Genomic DNA, 14,184 nt, shown 5'->3' on the forward strand with positions numbered 1-14,184 from the left:
GGTACACTGCCTTGAATTATGATCTACCTGCTGTTCTTCAGAAGATATGGTACACTGCTTGAGTTATGGTCTCCCTGCTATTCTTAAGAAGACATGGTACTCTGCTTTGAGTCTATCTGCAGTTGCTAAGCAGGATCTTGCAGTTGCCAAGCTTCAGAGGACTTTGTGCAGGTGGGGAAAGGTAGGGGGTAAGGGTAAGGGCGAGGGTCCTGGCTTCTGGCATCTCCCCCTTCTCTGTTTAGTTAGAGAAGGCGTCTTATGTTCAATCCCAACTATGTGAATTTTGAATTTGGATGTCTAATTATGGGGGGTCTTAGACAAGTTCACAACCCCAAAACACTGATGTGAAACAAGTCACATCGATGGTCGAAGGCTTTAGGCTGTCGACGATGGGCAGCGTCAAGGGACTCTGATGTGGGTGAAAGGAGGGTGAGAGCCCTGTCTTAGGCCATGTAGGCTGCACCCACTCCCAGCACCACGCACTCCTTTTCGGCTGCATTGGGTGGGCCCCTGGGAAGTGGACCTACAATAATCCCGTCATTGGGCTAACTCACAGCCATCCTAGTCTCTTGTAAATGTTCAAGTTACCAACCATTTGTCAGTTTGGGGTGTAATATTGTCAAAAAGGAAGGCTCCCCAATGTTAGCGGCCATATCAAGGGTGGCCTTGGTTTAGGAAAAAGCCAATTTTTGTTGTGGTGATCAAGAGGCCAAGCTCTCTAGCGAGAGAAATGAGGGCAAAGCCAGGCATACCAGGAACCCTTCTGGAGGGCTTGGAAGTCTAGGGGTCGACCGTAGGGGGAGGCAGGGGAGCTGACAGCTGTGTCAGTCTCCTGCGGAGTCACTTCTGGATCCTCTGCAATTTTCAGCTGATGGTAATGAACTTCAACTGCCTTCTTGATGGCAGCATCAACCTGGTTCCGTGGACGACAGGTCACGGGCGACGATCTCTGTCTTGCTCAATCTTGATGTCGTGCGCACATCCTCTCAATGAGGGTCTGTCCGGATGGGTCCGTGCCTCGAGCCCCACGTCTGGGTGCCACTTGACCCGACCGGCGGGTCCTGGTTATTCGTGGGGGCGAGGAGGACTGCAACCTGCTATTCTTCAGAAGATATGGTACACTGCTTGAGTTATGGTCTCCCTGCTATTCTTCAGATGATATGGTACACTGCTTTGAGTCTATCTGCAGTTGCCAAGCAGGATCTTGCAGTTGCCCAGCTTCAGGGGACCTTGTGCAGGTGGAAAAAGGTAGGGGGTGAGGGTAAGGGCGAGGCTCCTGGCTTCTGGTCCATCTGGATTAGAACTTCTAATAGCAGGCATCACGGGTGATTCAATTTTACCTGGGATGCTGCGTGAGTTCAAGCTCCTGGGAGTCCCTGTTTTTCTTGGTTTTCTGCGGTTGGGTACGGAGCTGCTGCCTGCGACCTGCTCTAAGCTCGGGCCCAAACCAGAAGTCTTGTTTCTTTTTCAACAGCATAATGTTACGAGCACTTACAGCACCAGTGTGTTTATTGTTATCGATTACAAAGTTAATTTTATCTCCAGTTTCCAGATAAATATTCCCTTCTACATCTTCAGAGGTGTAAGTCAGATAAAATACTTCTTGTCCATCCATTCATTCTTCAGGATGTATTTCTGGTTTTATCTTCACCAATTTAATAGCAATAGGTTTCCCAGTCCTCCGGTAAGATGATACTTCAAATTCAACATCATCTCCTACTTTTAAGTCCTGGAGGTTGCCATTATATTGTGAACAGTGGAAGAAAAGTCTAGCTTGCTGTTCTGAACACTGAATAAATCCATAAGAGGTCAACAGTTTTTCAATAACCCCAGTTTCACGAAGTGCTGCTGAAGTACTGTTGGGTTACCCATTGTGTCCATTGTTATGGAGAAGGTTTGGATCAAAGCTCCTCTCGCAGTGATAATCAAATATTGCACTTTTTGCTGACTCTTCTTTTTTTCAGCACATGTTCCAAAGGATGAAAGTTGCTAGTATTTAAAAAAAAAAAAAAAAGAGCGAGAGGAAATCATCTACCAAGCTAATAAAGAATACAACTGCTGCTGCACCGGGCAATCTCACAGTACAGCACTGAAGAAAACAAAGACTACTAGCAGCTTTGGGAAGTGCTCTTTCAAGGCTGTTGAGTACGCACAAACTTCTTGTTTCAGATCAAGTGTTGTGTCTTCAACTTGTGTACTTTTCTTTGGTGTTGTTGTTGTTTCGGTTCTGTTCCTTGCCTGATCTGAACTTGAAGTAACAGTTTCAGGTGGTAAAGTGTTCCGTTACACTTCATAACCAAAAGCTCAGTGCCCCCTCTCCGGCGCCGTGAAGGATCTCATTCTTGTTGCTCAGGAAATTCTAGTAAGTCTTTAGATGAAGACCAAATGTACACTTCTTATTATATGATAGCCATATTATTTTTTATCTGCTATTCTATGTTAGCCATAGCCACTCATGTTATTTCAGCACCATATTTATGATAATTCCTTCACTGTCATCTCCAATGATTGATGAAGCTGTGTTTTAAGTATTGATTCACACAAGTTATTATTTAAATGATCAAATATTTAGATTAGATTAAACTAAGATAGGACTCTCAAACATGGAAGTTTATATTTATTTTCACAATTACAATGTTTAATAACATATGCTAATAAAACATCAATCCAATTCTAAAACATACTGTGATAATTTTGTTCAAGATTGAAACAGAGAACTACACACAAACATAAGTGACATCACATGAAAGATAGACATCAATATTATAGCTTTAAAAAAGTTAACACAATTAGTGGATACAAAAATAAAATAATTAGAAAAATAATTTTATGTATGCTAATTCATAAGAGATAAATTATTAATGTATTGAAATTACTTCTCAAAATCATATATATTTGCCAACAACTTTGAATATCACAAATATTTTTCCTAGAAAGCATGTTAAGAAGCAATTTTTATGTTATTTTTCCTGTTCTAGAAGTGTATTCCATATGTCTGATAAAATGCAATGTAAATGATTACAAGGAAGGATTTAAATATATGGAGATAAGCAAAGGCTTACCTGTCCCTAAACATACTGATGTATATTGAGAACCTACTACAAGTCTGAATGAGACAGCATGTGCCTACAGCTTTTGAAATAAAAGTGAGTTCTCAGGATATATATCTAAGAAGATATCTCACTGAATATTTAAACAGCATATGTATATTTTTACAAAGTATATGTAACCAAAAAGTATACATAAAACAAAATTATGCTTTTTTTATGAAAAACTTCATTTGTATATTGCTTATGTTTATATGACAGAATTTCAAACATAACATAGCAATGTCTCATCAAGAGACAAACACACCTATCTAAAACACAAATTTCTATCTTCACTATTTCTTTGAAATGTGGCAAGGCTCATATTAAGAAAAATTTTTCTTTGTCTTGATTTTGTCATATAAAAATGTAGGGTTGAGGAGTCATTCTATAGAGCTGTTGCATGCTTTAAGCACACAAAACACTAAGCAAGACTGTGAATTCATTACTAAAGAAAGATACAGCAGCTAGGAGAGACTTGCTTACCTTCAACTCATATTTTAAATTAAGTAGATTATGAATAATTAAATAGAGATCAAATTAATTTGTGTATACATTTCTTTGCTATGAATATTACATGGTGCAAGGGACTACGTACCACAGAAAAATAACCCTCAAGTAATTAATAATATGGTAGGATCCCAACAAAGTTGTTAAAAATATTCAATAGTATTGAGTCTAGCAATTCAGGGACATATTATTTACTTTTATTAATTGGAGAGAGTGTATCTGAATAGTGAGAATTTAACATACATTTGGTTTTATAGCATGATAATTCAAAGTATGTATCTACTATGAGAGTTACTAAATGGCGAGGGTTTTGCTGAACATAAGCACAGTTGTGACTCATTTATAACAAATATATTAATAGAATTCAAATGCAAGCTTTGAAAAGTCTAAAAGACAGCATGCATATTAATGAGAAGTTTAAATAATTCTCCTTAAAATTTTACTTATGCTGTACATTCACTTCGGTTCTTCTACTGGTAGTGAAACACTAACTACATGACCATTTACATAGCGATGGTTATGTAGTGATGTATACATCACCGACTTAATGTGACATTCGTTGGATTCAGATCAGAATTCTGGCTAAACTAGATAAAAGTTTGTGTGAGAAACTGTTCATTACAATTCCTGACATCAACAGATCAAGAATATTCTGAAGCAATTCCTAAACAATTAAATGTTATGTCTTAAAGGAGTCTCCTGTTCTTGTTTTCAGTGCTGTATGAGTTAGAGATGTTACGTAAGGATAGACTATTTTAGGCTGGGAAAACTCGAAGAAGCTTACTTTAATCCCTAAAAGTTATCCTGGTTTTAAGAACCACACCTCTCTCTGTCTTTGATGTTTAGATGATCCTTCTTTTCTATACCACACTCGAAAGATGATACAAATGATTTCTTGTCTTTATTATGAAGAAAGCCACTTGGAAGAACTCATTTAAAATGCGAACTCATGAGTTTAACCTACTCTTAGCTCTTAAAGTCTCTAATCTGGTTACTTAGATAAAACCTTAAACTCCACTTTTTGTGTAAGTTCTACTATAGGTTCTAATAGAGATGGTTTTTTGCGCCTGGTGTCAGAAACTGCCTGAGTTACTGTAGTCAATAAAGAGTCCTAATTTATAATAATTACAAGATAGGACAGAATTTCAGCTAATCAAACTGCCAGTCTTTATTGCAAAATGAGTTCAAGACCTAGGCTAAAGAAGACACTATTTGAAAAAACAAACAAACAAAACAAAAAAAGAAAAAACAAACAAAAATAAACAGATGAAAAAAGCAAAGAAGAGAAAATTGAAATTATTTGGTATGAGTAAATAAAAATTTTGTTTACATTTGTATATCAGTGTCAGCAGAGTGTCCAAAGCCAGTCTTGGAGTGTCTGATATGGTTTTCAGTTTTGGAAAACTGGCCTTTATCTACCAAAGTATTGAATTCCCACGGTGCTTGGTGGATATGGATGTTCATCTTCCTTTGTTTTCCACTGATTTCCTCCACTGTTATGCTGCATATGTGTGTGTCCACATGAGTGTGTGCCCACATAAGTGTAGGTATATACACACCTACATGTGCATGCAGCATTGCAAACTTGGTTTAAATGTCTTCCTCTCTTGTTCTCCAGATTTTGGCTTGAGAAAACCCATCTCTCACTTAGTTTATCAAATGCTGTATAACCCTGAGATGTGTCTGATTCCTATTGGTGAATCATAAGTACACAAGATGTGATTTCTCAACAAACTGAATAAAGAAGGAATATGACCCTCCATTAATCCTGGTGCTTCAATCCAGAAATTAAAGAGAACCAAGAAAAACAAATCTTTGTTTGAAAAATTTTCCTTTATAATATTTTAAAATATATCATCCTTGAATGAAATATGGCAGAGACCAGGTAATTATATAATAAGTGATTATATAGTATATGTAAAACACATGTTATAGCCCAAAGCTGTTTGAGGCCGTCAGTACTTGTCATGGATGGAGAGCTATCCCAAAGCCTGCAAATCATTTTCTAGTTAAGCTGACTAATAACTTGCTATTTGCGTCTTGTGCCTGTTACGTTTTCACCACTTTGTCTAAAACAGTCACAGTTTTTGATTGAAATATCCTGTCCCCATACTGCCAGTTTTGGGCACTTAAATCTTCATCTTCAGAAACTGAGTTAAATGTCTCTAATTTTCAGTATCATTTCCACTGCTCATGTCTACTTGCTTCTCCTTTACCATGTTCAGATGAACTCCTTTCTCACACTATCCATTTCCTTCAACACTTCAACACACAAGAAGAGGGCATTGGATCCCATTACAGATGGTTGTGAGCCACCATGTGGTTGCTGGGAATTGAACTCAGGATGTCTGGAAGAACAGTCCGTGCTCTTAACTGCTGAGCCATCTGGCCAGCCCCCAGGATCTTCTTAATATTTGTAGATTTTTTTCTCTTTACTTCCAGCACCTTATATAATGTTTAACACAAAGTAAATAATAGGAAACAGTATGCTTCATCCTAAATTTAAAGAATTCATTTAAGTCTACTCTAAGTATGATTCTGTAGAGTGAAAAATTATAGATACTGGGTATATAGAATTCTTTTTAGACATATAAAGTATTCTTTAAGCTTTCTTTATAAAGACATAGACAAACCAAGGCATGAAGCAAGTAAAGAATGTGGAAAGACCAGTCACCATTACTGGAACTGGCCTATCTGCAAAGAGTTAGGAAAGAATGTAAGTAAACTAGGTGGAACCAAGCTGAGAACCAAGTTGAGAACCAAGCTGGGAACCGCAGTGACAGGGCAAGGCCGAAGTAACAGGGCAGGACCACATTCTTGAGAAAGATAAGCGTACAGAGAGTTTTCACCTGACCCTGACTCCCGTAGGTTGGGTTCCTTTGGAATGTTCCACTATTTTCATGTTACACCACCCTAGCAACCTCTCACCCCCTCCCCATTCTTGGTTTGTGGTTTTTCCCTTAAAAAACCCCTTTCAAACTGGCTGTCGGGGTCAATTCAGCTCCTGTGTGGGCATACGAATTGACCGGCAGCTAGTTGTCACGCTCTAATAAACAACCTCGCAATTGCTCCGGTACATGGAATCTCGAGCAGATTACTGGGTGGTCGCGACTTTCTGAGACTTGAGAGAGGGTCTCCCCTCTGTGGAGGTCTTCAATTCAATGTGTGAGTAGTCAAAGCAATGAGCAAGGAACCTGGGAGTAGATCTAGAGTAGCCGTTCTCACCCTGTGGGTCTTGAATGAACCTTCCACAGGGCTCATCCAAGAACACTGGAAAACACAAATATTTATGTTATGATTCATAACAGTAACAAAGCTACAGTTATGAAGCAGCAATGAAAGTGATTTTTTTGGTTGTGAGTCACCAAAACACAAGGAATTGTACTAAATGGTCACAACATTAGAACCACTCTTCTAGAAGGTACCCTGTGAGAGAAAATACCTGTTTGACCTTCCAGTTAATCTTTTACCAATCATAATTTCTTTTACATCTCTTCCCATTATCTTCAAGATTCTATTCTATTGCCAATGCACATTTTTCTTCAATATTTATGAAAGAATAAATTTGAAAACTAGCTGCACATACCATTGACTTATAACTGAACGTCTCTTTACAAAGTTAAAAATGACATACCATTATATGTATTTGTATATAAATAAATACTGTTTTGGAGTGTGTTTACATTGTTGAATGGCCAAATCTGGATAATTAACTGATGGATTACTTCATGTACTTGCCACTTTTATAGTTAGAGCAATTATCTATTCTCTTAGCATCTTTTCAAGACTGATGATAAACACCTGCAATCAAAGTACTCAGGAGATGAGTATATGAGGAAGTAGAATTAAAGGCCAGCATGGGTTACATTGTAAATTCCAGGTCTACATGAACTACAAAATCAGACCATGTTCCACAAATGAAATAAAAGATATCTAGTCACTATTTTATATAATAGATCTCTTAAAGATATTTCTCCTTTGTAACTAAAATGAGACATTCTTCGAATACCATCTCTTCAAGACTAATTTTCAACCATTCCCAGTCCTTGGAAACAAAACACATTACTATCTATCAATTTCTAGGTGGTAAACACTTTCAGATTCTGTAGATGAGTAATTTCACATCATGTCTTCAAAGTCCACCAATGCTGTCACAGAGTGCAATTCTCAAATGCCTATTCAATGAGGCTGTATACAGAGAACTAACTAGATTAACCAATGAGTCAGCAACTTGCTTTTCTGTGGCATTTACATTTTAAATGAAGACCAAGTTGGAATTGCATTTTGTAATTTGAACTGATAAGAGAAATTATTTGTTTCATGAAAGAAGATCAAGGTTAGGGTTAGGGTTGAAGGGTTACGGTTAGGGTTGAAGGCTTAAGGTTAGGATTTGGGTTACAGTAGAAGATTCCTTTCCCAAACGGTAGAAACACACACCATGAGTAGCATTTGGCCTAGTTCTGAGGAAAGTTCAGCCCTTAGCCACCAACTGCCCTCTCAATTTCATGTTTCTTGAATACAAAGAAAATTAATGTAAAGTTTGCTTTTTACAAAATGACTTGGATGTCTTTATTGATCTCAGTGTGGGACTTTAGTTTCACTGTGACATTTGTAACGTAAGCCACACACTGTGATGATGTAGAAGGCTAAATCAGGGGCATCATGAAATCTGAAACAGTGTCTGTCTTCTACTACATACTTAGTTGGGCCATTTCTATTCTCTAGTCCTGTTCTGCATTCTTTACTCAACTTCTTAGTCATTTCTTGAATCTAGCTGTGTAAAATTGGAATGATAGTTTTTAATCTATTTATATGTCATCAAAAATAATCAATGGGGTTGGGAACATAGCTCAGTTCCTGCTTAACATTCACATAGTCTTGATATCACACAAAGCAAGTACAGTGATACATGCCTGTAACCCCAACACTTAGTGGAGGCAGTAGAATCAGAATCTCAGAACCATCCTCAGTTTGATCACAAACACAGGGAGTTTGAGTTCAGCTTGCAATACATGAGGTCCTGTCTCAAGAAATTAAATGAATAAAAAAAAGTGGCTAATCTTGATATTAATTAATCTAAATTACAAATAACTAGTCTAAATTCACCTAGTAAGTTAGTTGCAAAATCAAAAGTGAAAATTTAATCTGTCTGTACCTTGATTCTCCCTTCTAAAATCCAATGGACACCTACAATCAGGTACAGTCTATATATGAGAGTACTGAAATATTCATTAGGGTGAAATGATTTCTCAGTCTATCTACATACCAATTAATGTATAAGGTCTTTCAATAATTTGAGAAGCATGACTCAAATTTGAATAACCTGGCATAATCTACCAACATTAAACTTCTTATGCCCTTTTGCCTTTCCTAAATTATATCTTGTTCTGAAAGGAAAAAGCATTTTTTCACAAAGTGAATTTTCCAATGGGTTTCAATGATAAGGAAGGCTGTACAGTTGCATTCATGTTAGCTCATGACTATAAACTATAATGCTACTAGTGGCTGATATGCTAATATCATAGGAAAGATAGAAACTATATACTTGTCCATTATACTTAATGAAGCTATTTTAAAAGGTCTGGCATTATACATTTAAAATATGAATTTGAATGATATTATTGGAATGTCTACTTCCTTTGTCTCATTTATTTTGCTAGGTTTCTTATTTACTTATATATGTTGGTAATATGTAGTATTTATTATATAAATATAATATATGCTATAGTAATATTTAATATTATTATAATAATATAATAGTATTTATAATTTAATAAATTATATTTATAAGTATAATTTTTGCATTTCTGAAAGTAAGGTAAAAATAGCTATTTCTACTGACCTAAGTTATTAAGAAGAGCTAAAATTCTACCTGCTATCTGAAACTCTACCAAAACAACAACAATAGCAACAACAACAACAACAAACCCCACCATACTTGAATGCATTTTTCAAAGGCATATGTGGACTGTCACCACAATAGAAAGAAAAATCTGTCAATTGTACTATAACAAAGAAGGTTCTTTTTAAAATATTAATTATAGGATGTTTTGACATGTGCATTCATAAGGGTCTTTGTAGTTTTATTCAGATATTAGTTAATAAAAACAAAACCTTTATTAACAGAAAATACAAGGCGGTTTGTATTAAAGATGTATTCCTTTTAAAGTTAGATACCAGTTTATTAGTGTATTTCCATGCTTAGATAACTAGCCCTCTGAGACTACATTCTTAGCCTAGAGAAATTTTTTCATAGTTACAAGTATATGAAGTCTTTTGTAGTTCCAAGACACTTAAAACATGATCGAGTCAATGAGATGGAATGAATTTGCTCAGGTAAGTGCTTGTTCAGTAAATCTCAGTAAATACTTGCTGAATAATTCAGCCCAAAATAAAGCTCATGCCTTGGTCTGGTAGAGTCCAAATCAGATGCTACATTTACAGTTTGTTTTTTTTTCTCTAAAAACTTCTGTTCCAATAGAAATTGTCCCCAAGGAATTGGTTACTACTTTCAAATAGAGTTAACAATGAGCTGCCCATGCTAGACTCTTGTGCTGACTTCAGAATTAGCAGATGAACTTTCTGATCTGCACTTAAGTGAACAAATATTATTGAATCACCTACAAATTAGTGAATGTTAATAGTTTTCTTATTTTATACTAACATCCCTAAAATTCTTACTAGAGATCAGACATTCTTCATTGGGATGTTAATGAACAATTTTATAATGCATAATTTAATTTAATTTAATGGAATACAGTAGCTAAACTTAAATTTAAAACTTAAAATATATGCTGAGTATAAAGATAGTAGATAACTGATATTGAACCAATTTTATCTTAAAATATGGGTATGAGCTTAGATGAAATAAAACAAACATAGGCTTGTAAAATAAAGAAGAATCAGCATTTAAGAACAGTCATAATCCAAAATATTTTTGATATTAACATATAATTGCAATAAATAGCATTATAAGTTTATCCTTATTGCAATGATTTTCATTTCAATTTACCACCCAGAATTCTGAGTGTTGTAACAAATCACTACAAATACACTGAATGCAGTGATAATTTCTTGTCTTGTAATTGTAGAGCAGCAAGTCTACTGGTACATCAGTTTCCCCTGGTTAAATCAATGTGTTGCAGTACTGGTTTCCAAAGACATAGAGACACTCAGAGTTCCTTGAAATGTCTTTTTCAGCATCTATTATCTATCCATAACCTCTGTTTTCAAAGCACATGATTACAATGCCTCTTTCCATGTCACATATATGAGCTTCTCTTCCAATTTCTCCTGAGGGTTCCTTTGGAATGCATTACTGTGATTATGTCTGCCCCATACAGATCACCAAGGAGAATTTATCCCTGTCAAGATCCTTCACTCCCAACTGTCCAGCCCTGCTTACCATATAAAATATGGTATTCACAGGATCTGTGGAATGCCATTTAAGGGCAGTTATGTAGATTACCACAAAAGGCAATTAACAGAGTGGGCTATTTTACGCATGCTCACAGGTCACATTAAAAATTAGATTAGTGTGTGAAGATTACACATTTATCCAAGTCTCAGATATTTTCTGTTGTACAAGTCTGGCTTTGTTTAGATGTCTGGGGTACTTTTAAGTCTTCATCAATAGGGTCCCTGGTGCTAAAAGGGCCTATTTTACTTACTACTTCAAAATAATTGGGCTTTTACCATAGTCAAGCTATGTAGCAGGAAAAATAGTTTACTAATTTATGATAATCTCTAAGATTTTCATTTGCATATAGCATACTACCAGTCTCCAATAATTACATGGAAAGAGGAACATATTTCTAATTTTGGCTAATGTAGTTCAAGAAATATTTCCTGATTATCTACAAACAAATGCCACTGAAAAGGAGTTAACATATAAACATTCTCTTAAGTGTTATTAAGCGTGCTTGCAATGACTTGCAAGTCTAATTTTCTTCCATGTTTCTTTGATGAACTTACATCCAGCAAATCAGCCCATGGATTATAGCTCATTAGCAACCACAGAAATAATGCTAACAAAACTCTCAAAAGCAAGCAGCAGGTGCAGTTCTGTCTTTCTCTTCACAAAGACCTTTGCTCTTTGGTAGATGTAAGAATGGTCAGAATTGTTGGATTAGTCCTGCTTTTCTATTCCCATGCATTAAGAAGACTAGATATGACATTTAGAGCCTGCCTGGCAACAATCACATATACATGGGTTAGAAAGAAGCTTTAAAGCTTCCCCCAGAGCATATACAAATCCCATAACTGGATCAATTACATTATTTATATTTTGCCACACCATCTATATTTAATAATATGTCTTTTAATGGTTCAACACTAACATATAATTTCCTTTCATGATCTCTCAATGTGTATTAAAATTCTATTAATATATTTCCTTGATAATAGGAAACTAAAATAGGTTATTCCTTCTCCTTCTCACTGGAGTTTTATCTAACTAGTTAAAATTGAAGTACTGGAAATTTGGAGAGCACTAAAGCATTCTGTGGTGCCAATTCCACTGCAAATGAGAATTTTCCTTTGTATGTTTCAAAGGATGGAATTAGACGGTTGTAAATAAATATGAATTATGTGTACTGTTAATCAACACCAGTGACTCATTAGGACAAGTGGACAGATGAGGTAAAGACAAAGACAAAGATGTGACATACTTCAGAGTTGTGTCAATTGGGACTTACTGCCAGACCAAGATGGCTATTAATGAAGAGTGACCCTCACTCTTCTAGATAGCTAAAAAGGCAAATAAAGATTGAGGTAGATAAGATATCTCAGGAGATATAAATACTTGTCTTTCATTTGATATGTAGGACCAACATGGAGAAATAGAGTACTGATTTCTCCAAGTACCATTTGGACTTCCATTCGTGTGCTGTGGTATGTACATGCCACCATAAATAAATGATGAACTTTAAAAAGTAAATTTCTGCTCTGATTATCGAATTTTCTAATTTAATAACGATTTACCTGCAAAAGAAGGGCTAATATGCTACATGTAGGGAATCCAGTAAACATCACCATCACATGTGATTTTTAGCTCTCTTGTCCTTTCAAGAACAGGTAACATGGTAAGGTTTGAGTCATCAATGCCTTTGCTCTTGTTGCTTAAAATATATAGTGGAAGTGATGCCTGATTCTTCTCGGTGGAAAGTACCCTGCATACAACTCTTCAACCTGCTGTCTCTGCTACCACAACAGTCAGTATGGCAGTTCATGAGACATTTTGAATCCAGGTCTAAGTATGGGGTCTGCTTTGACTATAGATGGACACACAGAATAAAAAATGAAATGCTGATGTACATAAGTCCATCAGGATCTCTCTCTCTCTCTCTCTCTGTCTCTCTGTCTCTCTGTCTCTCTGTCTCTCTGTCTCTCTCTCTCTCTCTCTCTCTCTCTCTCTCTCTCTCTCACACACACACACACACACACACACACAGAGTCATCTCTCTTTTTCTCTCGTCAGTATTTTAACTTAAAGCTAGATCATCTTTTCTCTGACCCTTCCTCTTTCTCTGATATGTCTCTTAAGTTTAAAAATAGCCTACCCTACTCTATACAGAAGGAAAGCAAAAGGCAAGAAGGTGAAATGTGCAAGACCGCTGAGTATCATGCAAGCTATTACCACAGAGAAAGCAACTTAAGGACGTACTTGCTCTATCTCATTCTTAGTTCTGGACCGAGCTTTTCAAATTCAAAAGTGAAATGCTCCTTTATTACTAAGTACCTTACAGGATCCCCTTCAGGTCCTCAAGGCATTACCAAGCTGTCTGTGAAATGCCACACTAAATAACCTTTCCATGTAGGTACATTAATGGAAGCCTGACTGATCTCTATATAAATTAGATAGATCTTAACTAATTTATTTCATACCAAAGTACATAGTTTTAATTGACAAAAATTTCTATTTGGGCTGACTGAAACTCCCCAGGAATTTGCTTCAGTTTAAAGAGAGATACTTATGAAAATCACCATAATGAGTAAATAATTACTTGTTGCTAAAATCTGCTTATTGCATTATTTGAAAGGTACCACATGGGATGAAGCTTCTTCTGAAAAAATAACAAGGCATCTTTGTGTGCCAGTTGTTCTGTAATGTGTCTGGGTAGAAATGACTTTAATTATTACTATCATTATTACCATTTTCAGGGACTTGTACTTTGCTGTATAGCTTATTTATTCAAAAAGTTTTTCTAATGTGTAAACTGACATCTCTATTGAACTAGGTTATAGTATTTGTGATTATTGTTTTGTAAATGTATGTTATTAGATTCAAAGATCACCTATTAAGAAGTCAAACATTGAACTTCGGATCTACAAATTTTATCACTTTTTGTGTTATCATTTGTATATATTTCTGCTTCAGCAGAGGCAAAGCGAAAAGAACAGAAACAAGTCATTTCCACTGAGTTACCACTACGAGTTTCTGTGTTGATCTCAGATTCCTAAATGCAAATACTAAACTAGGGATGGAATTACTTTATTTGTAATGACTTCTAAAGACTTCTATTAGAATATAAATTTAAGAGTATATATATATATATATATATATATATATATATATATATATATATAT

General features: G+C 35.8%; 1 protein-coding gene and 1 pseudogene across 3 annotated transcripts in view; both read right to left on the reverse strand.

Moving 5' to 3' along the window:
* LOC114630049 overlaps positions 1-1,630 on the reverse strand; it is a 3,631-nt pseudogene extending 2,001 nt beyond the window's left edge.
* Magi2 (membrane associated guanylate kinase, WW and PDZ domain containing 2) overlaps positions 1-14,184 on the reverse strand; it is a 1,345,877-nt gene that overhangs the window by 854,338 nt on the left and 477,355 nt on the right. The gene's annotated exons all lie outside the window — the stretch shown is intronic.

Source organism: Grammomys surdaster, unplaced genomic scaffold (assembly GCF_004785775.1).
Source record: "Grammomys surdaster isolate TR1022 unplaced genomic scaffold, NIH_TR_1.0 325, whole genome shotgun sequence".
NCBI classification, from domain to species: Eukaryota; Metazoa; Chordata; class Mammalia; order Rodentia; family Muridae; genus Grammomys; species Grammomys surdaster.